Raw genomic sequence first — 6,285 nt, 5'->3', positions numbered from 1 at the left:
ACTCATATTGTCCCTTTGTGAGGGACGCGGGTGGCGTTGTGGGTTAAACCACAGAGCCTAGGACTTGCTGATCAGAAGGTCTGCGGTTCGAACCCCCGCGACGGGGTGAGCTCCCGTTGCTCGGTCCCTGCTCCTGCCAACCTAGCAGTTTGAAAGCACGTCAAAGTGCAAGTAGATAAATAGGTACCGCTCTGGCAGGAAGGTAAATGGCGTACCCATGCGCTGCTCTGGTTCACCAGAAGCGGCTTAGTCATGCTGGCCACATGACCCGGAAGATGTACGCCGGCTCCCTCGGCCAATAAAGCGAGATGAGCACCGCAACCCCAGAGTCAGTCACGACTGGACCTAATGGTCAGGGGTCCCTTTACCTTTACCAAGGTTCCATGTGCTGGCTATATAATTCAAGAGGATATTTTGCTCTGCAAATGTATGGTTGTTCCATACAGTTCTGTTGATGGCTCCAGTTACCTTCTGCCAAAAATCTTTCAGTATAGGACAATGAAAAAACATACGTTTTAGAGAAGCATTATCCCTATTGCATCTCCGACAGTTAACCCTGTATGCTGTCTTGAGCTCCTTGAAGGATAGGTCTGGCTGAAATACTTCCCTCGCTGCTGCCTCCACCACCGCCAATTAGGCATTCTACATAGGCTTCTGGAATTTGAAATGCAGTTTCATCCCTTATTCAAACCGTTGGTTACACATTTCACAACTCACAAACGTGTGCTGTTCATACTTATTCTGCAGGGCCATAACTCAGCAGCTGAGCATCTGTTTTGCATGCAGAAGACCTCAGGTTTGACCCACAACATCTCCATCTGGGGCAGGGAAAGAACCTGCCCTAAATCCTGGTGGGTGGCTGCCAGGCAGTGTAGATAGTATGAAGCTTGATGGACTAGGTGCCTGACTCAGTTACAAGGCAGCTTCCTGTGTTCCCATCTATTATAATGAGTGAATGAATTAATTATCTGCCCTCAGCAGGTCTGAGGGTGGTAGATGATTGGAAATTCAGAATTGAAAACAGCGAAAAGCAAATCACAGGAATAGGATAGGCCCAGAAAACATACATCTCAGGTGTCAAACGCCAGGGTAAAATGGTGTATCTTCAGCATTCACCAAAAGCTGTAAAGTGAAGAAGCCATAGAGTGAAGAAGCACCATTTCTCCAATGAAAATAAAGGTAAAGGTAAAGGTACCCCTGCCCGTATGGGCCAGTCGTGTCCGACTCTGGGGTTGTGCGCTCATCTCACTTAAGAGGCCGGGAGCCAGCACTGTCCGGAGACACTTCCGGGTCACGTGGCCAGCGTGACAAAGCTGCAGCTGGTGAGCCAGCACCAGCGCAGTGCATGGAAACACCGTTTACCTTCCCGCTATAAAGCGATACCTATTTATCTACTTGCACTTAGGGGTGCTTTAGAACTGCTAGGTGGGCAGGAGCTGGGACCGAAGGACGGGAGCTCACCCCGCCGCGGGGATTCGAACCGCCGACCATGCGATCGGCAAGTCCTAGGCACTGAGGTTTTACCCACAGCGCCACCCGCGTCCCGTCCAATGAAAATAGGGACGTCCTATTCAATAATAACAATAATATTTATACCAATACAGTGGTACCTTGGGTTAAGTACTTAATTCGTTCTGGAGGTCCATTCTTAAGCTGAAACTGTTCTTAACCTGAAGCACCACTTTAGCTAATCGGGCCTCCTGCTGCCGCCGTGCGATTTCTGTTCTCATCCTGAAGCAAAGTTCTTAACCCAAGGTACTATTTCTGGGTTAGCGGAGTCTGTAACCTGAAGCATATGTAACCTGAAGTGTCTGTAACCCGAGGTTCCACTGTATACCAATAATATTTACACCAATATACCAATTTATATATATATCTGACTGGTTTGCCCCAGGCACCCAACAATAACATATATATATCTGACTGGTTTGCCCCAGCCCAACATATATAAAAAAATTAAACATTTTTAAAAAGCTTCTCTATACAGGGCTGCCTTCAGATGAGGTTGGATAACTCCATAATCTCCACCATTTCTCCAATGAAAATAGGGATTTCCTAAGGGAAAGTGGGACATTCTGGGATCAAATAAAAAAACCAGGACGGCTTCTGTAAATCCGGGACTTGCCCTGGAAAACAGGTGCATTTGGAGGGTCTTTGGGGAAGGAATTTCACAGTTTAGGGGCTGCCAAGAGAGAAGGTCCTCTCCTGAGTCACCACCACCCGGAACTTCCGAGGGAAGGAGGCAGGTTTTCTGTTATGTGGGACCCAAATCATTTAGGGCTTTAAGTCCTGGCATGAGCACCTTGAACTGGGCCCAGAAATGAACTGGAAGTCAATGCAGCTATTTTAGAACTGGGTTATATATGTGTACATGGGGTGGTTTGCAGATGCTTACATGGCTCCCAGCAGGGCTTCTAACACAAGTTTGTAGCACGTGACCTGGAATAGAATGCTATTGGGCAGGCGGCACACTGAGTAACAGCGGAGAAGGCAAACTGACGCTTTCACATCTCACATACCCGAGTTGTGTTTGTCTACGTTAATCCTTCAGCTTTCCTATCTCTCCTTCCTCTTTGTAAGGTCACCAGCTGATAAGCAGGGGTTGGGGAGGAGGGCCCTGTTCACCAGAGATTTCTGGCTCCAGGACAAGGCGAAGGTCTGTGAACATGCCAGAGGCAGCTCTGGACGCAAAGCTGGGGCATTTTAGTACAAGGTCCTGTCAAGGTCCCTCAGGGGGGAAAGGAACGGCAGCAAAGAACCAGGAGGGAAAGGGCAGCCCACTAAGAGGTACTGAGAAAAGTGGGACGTGAGGAGCCTCCATTATTGTCTATGAACAAAATTAAAGCCACATTCACACCACCACCTTGAGGTCCCTTCCAACTCTGCAATGAGCGCAAATCCTAAAAAGAGGATGTGGTGTGGGCCTTCTGCTTATTTTTAAATATGCTCTAAATTGCTTGGAGATTATTTTTTTTTTGCGTAAAAAGCAACTGTAAAAGGAAAATTCCCAGGCTCACTTGGATTCTGGTGACTGGGACTGGCCGCCAGGACCACATAACACCGGTCCTGACAGATCTGCATTGGCTCCCAGTACGTTTCCAAGCACAATTCAAAGTGTTGGTGCTGACCTTTAAAGCCCTAAATGGCCTTGGTCCTGTATACCTGAAGGAGCATCTCCACCCCCATCGTTCAGCCCGGATACTGAGGTCCAGCGCCAAGAGCCTTCTGGCGGTTCCCTCACTGCGAGAAGTGAGGTTACAGGGAACCAGACAGAGGGCCTTCTCAGTAGTGGCGCCCACCCTGTGGAATGCCCTCCCATTAGATGTGAAAGAAATAAGCAGCTATCCTATCTATAAAAGACATCTGAAGGCAGCCCTGTTCAGGAAAGTTTTTAATATTTAATGCTGTACTGTTTTTAAAATTTGACTGGGAGCCGCCCAGAGTGGCTGGGGAAAAACTCAGCCAGATGGGCGGGGTATAAATAAATTATTATTATTATTATTATTATTATTATTATTATTATTATTATTATTATACCCAAAGACACCAGCCAAGAAAATAGGAGCAAAACAGCAGCCTGTAGGCCTGGTCTTTATTTAAAAGACTGTTGCAAGAGAACTTCTAGCCACCCCATAGAAGAAGCAGGGAGAAGCCCCAAACAAAGGGCTGCTTCCTCTTTTATCAGTTTCCCCTTTTCCCATAAACACCTCAGGTGAAGCATCAGGCATACAGCCCAGATACATCATACATACGTCACAAACAGGGAGGGGGTTTCTGGTAGAAAGCAGTTCGTCAGGTTTGCCCCCAACCTCCCTTGCCCAGCACCCATCAAGTGATACGATAGGGATATTTACAAGTTCCTGGTTTTCCCCCATCAGGTAATCACACTCCTTTGTCCTGACCCAGGACCTAATCCATTCCTGGATGGTTTGCCATTGTCCATGAGACGACTGCCTGTCTGGCACCCATTTGCCAGGGTGCCAGTGATTATCTCTTGTGCAAGAGGCTGCTGTATATGTGATCCCAGGTTTCAGGAATTATGGCTGCCTACATCCCAGACTCCCTTCTTGGTAGCCATTCCTTTCCTGAACAGAACCAAGTTGGAATGGCGCAAATCCATACTGGAGCAATTTTATATGACTTTCTAAAGTTTTCCCAGTGAGCCAGTACATTGATGCATTTATCAGTGAATTGTTGTATTGTGCATGCACACGAAAGCTCATACCAATAACAAACTTAGTTGGTGTCTAAGGTGCTACTGGAAGGAATTTTTTTTATTTTGTTGAATAGAGATAGGGAAAAACTGTGATGAAATGTTTTGTGGGGACATATGCAGGAGTGATTGTGTTGAGTTTGGTAGTCGGGGTATGTGTGTATGATGTCTGCTGGAGGGGCAATGCCCCCCCCCCCAACCGTTACATAAATTCCTGTAACACAACTAACAGGTTTTTTATCAACATTGGTAGCTTATTAGTAGCTGCAAGACAAACAATCCCTGGAAGGATGAAGCGAGTTGTACAATGCAAGAATGGTCTAAGTGAAGGCCCAGCCCAACCATGAGGCAAATTGGGGCAATGGCCTTCGGGTGACAGGATCGATAGGGGCAGCAGATCTGGCCTCCAAGGAATTTCCTCTCTTTCAAATAGGGAAGTGTAACCTGATGCACTGTGGGGTTATTTTGGGTTTTTTGTGCTTTTTTGTTTGTCAGTTAAATAAAGTGTTTAACAAAGTGTTTAACAAAGGGAGGGGAATGAGAAATCTCTTCAGATGCTAGCAGAAGTCGCTTGCCCTCAAACCTCTCCCGTTCTCCCACTCAAGAACCACAAACTGAAAGCTCAAAGTTGAGAGGCATGCTCAACTCCAAATCCCACAGAAAGGCTGACCACGTAGGATGCTTGCTGCGAGGCTATAGCAGTTTCCACTTGATGTGGCTACCACAGCTGTGGTTCTTTCGCAAAGCTTCGTGCCAGAGGAAGGGAAGGGGGATGAAATTTGAGTCATTTCCCATTTAGGTCACATTCACACCATGCCGCAAAACATCTATTAAAAGCACTTTAAACAGCCGCAGCTCCCCTCCCCGCCCCCCCGCCCCAAGAATTCTGGGAGCTGATGCTTGTTAAGGGTGCTGAGAGTTACCTTTTATTTTTATCTTGTGAACCGCCTTGAGATCTTGTGATGAAGGATGCTATATGAATCTGATAGAGTAAATAAGGCAACCGCTAGTCCCCTTATAGAACTACAGTTTCCAAAGTCGTTTTGTCTCTTCCTGAGGAACTCTGGGAACTGCAGCTCTGTGAGGGGAATCAGAGTCTCCCAACAACTCTCAGCACTCTTAACAAATATTGTAATTGCCATACTTCCATCGCCTTCTTTTTATGTGTCATTGCCACAGTGGCATCATAAAGAGAATTTTTTTGGGGGGGGGGTCGCTGTTGACGGTCCTTCCATGGCTCAGTTGCACAGCTCATAACTAGTGGCCTACCGACCAGACCTTACTATTCCTGCCTCCCCTCTTGGAATCAGGGAGGGTATCTGTTGCAACGATCAAGGGTGCTTACATGTAGAAATAATAATAAACTGCACCCCACAACCAGTGTGGTATAGTGGTTAAGAGCAGTAGTCTCGTAATCTGGGGAACCGGGTTCGTGTCTCCGCTCCTCCACATGCAGCTGCTGGGTGACCTTGGGCCAGTCACACTTCTCTGAAGTCTCTCAGCCCCACTCACCTCACAGAGTGTTTGTTGTGGGGGAGGAAGGGAAAGGAGAATGTTAGCCACTTTGAGACTCCTTCGGGTACTGATAAAGCGGGATATCCAATCCAAACTCTTCTTCTTCTGAAATCAAATCCGTTAATCATAACACAATGTTGCAGTGTGAAGTGCTCATGTTCCGGCCAAAATGGCACAAGGGGGAGGAGGTATTAACAGAAATATAAATCAAATTTTGGGGAGGGGGGACCCAAAAACAGCCTGGTGAGAACTGAGTATGCTCAATGGCCACTAATACTGGGGGGAAATCAAGAGGTCTCTTCCAGCCACACAGGGAGATGGCAGGGATCGAACCTGGGACCTTTCAGCATGCAAAGTAGATGTTCTACCACTGAGCCACAGCCGTGGCTTTCCCCCCAGAGCCTTGTATTTAATGGCACCAGTTCCATCCTTTTATATGGCCTGTTCCTTCATCTCCCTCACCTTCAAGGTCTTTGCCTTCGACGCCTGGATGTGTTTGCTCCAGAGGGAGTTGCCATGGGTGGAAAGGGGAGTCCAAGGTGAAGCCTGCTCTCTTG

This window comes from Podarcis muralis, chromosome 7 (assembly GCF_964188315.1).
Source record: "Podarcis muralis chromosome 7, rPodMur119.hap1.1, whole genome shotgun sequence".
NCBI lineage: Eukaryota > Metazoa > Chordata > Lepidosauria > Squamata > Lacertidae > Podarcis > Podarcis muralis.
This window is presented reverse-complemented; position numbering follows the sequence as displayed.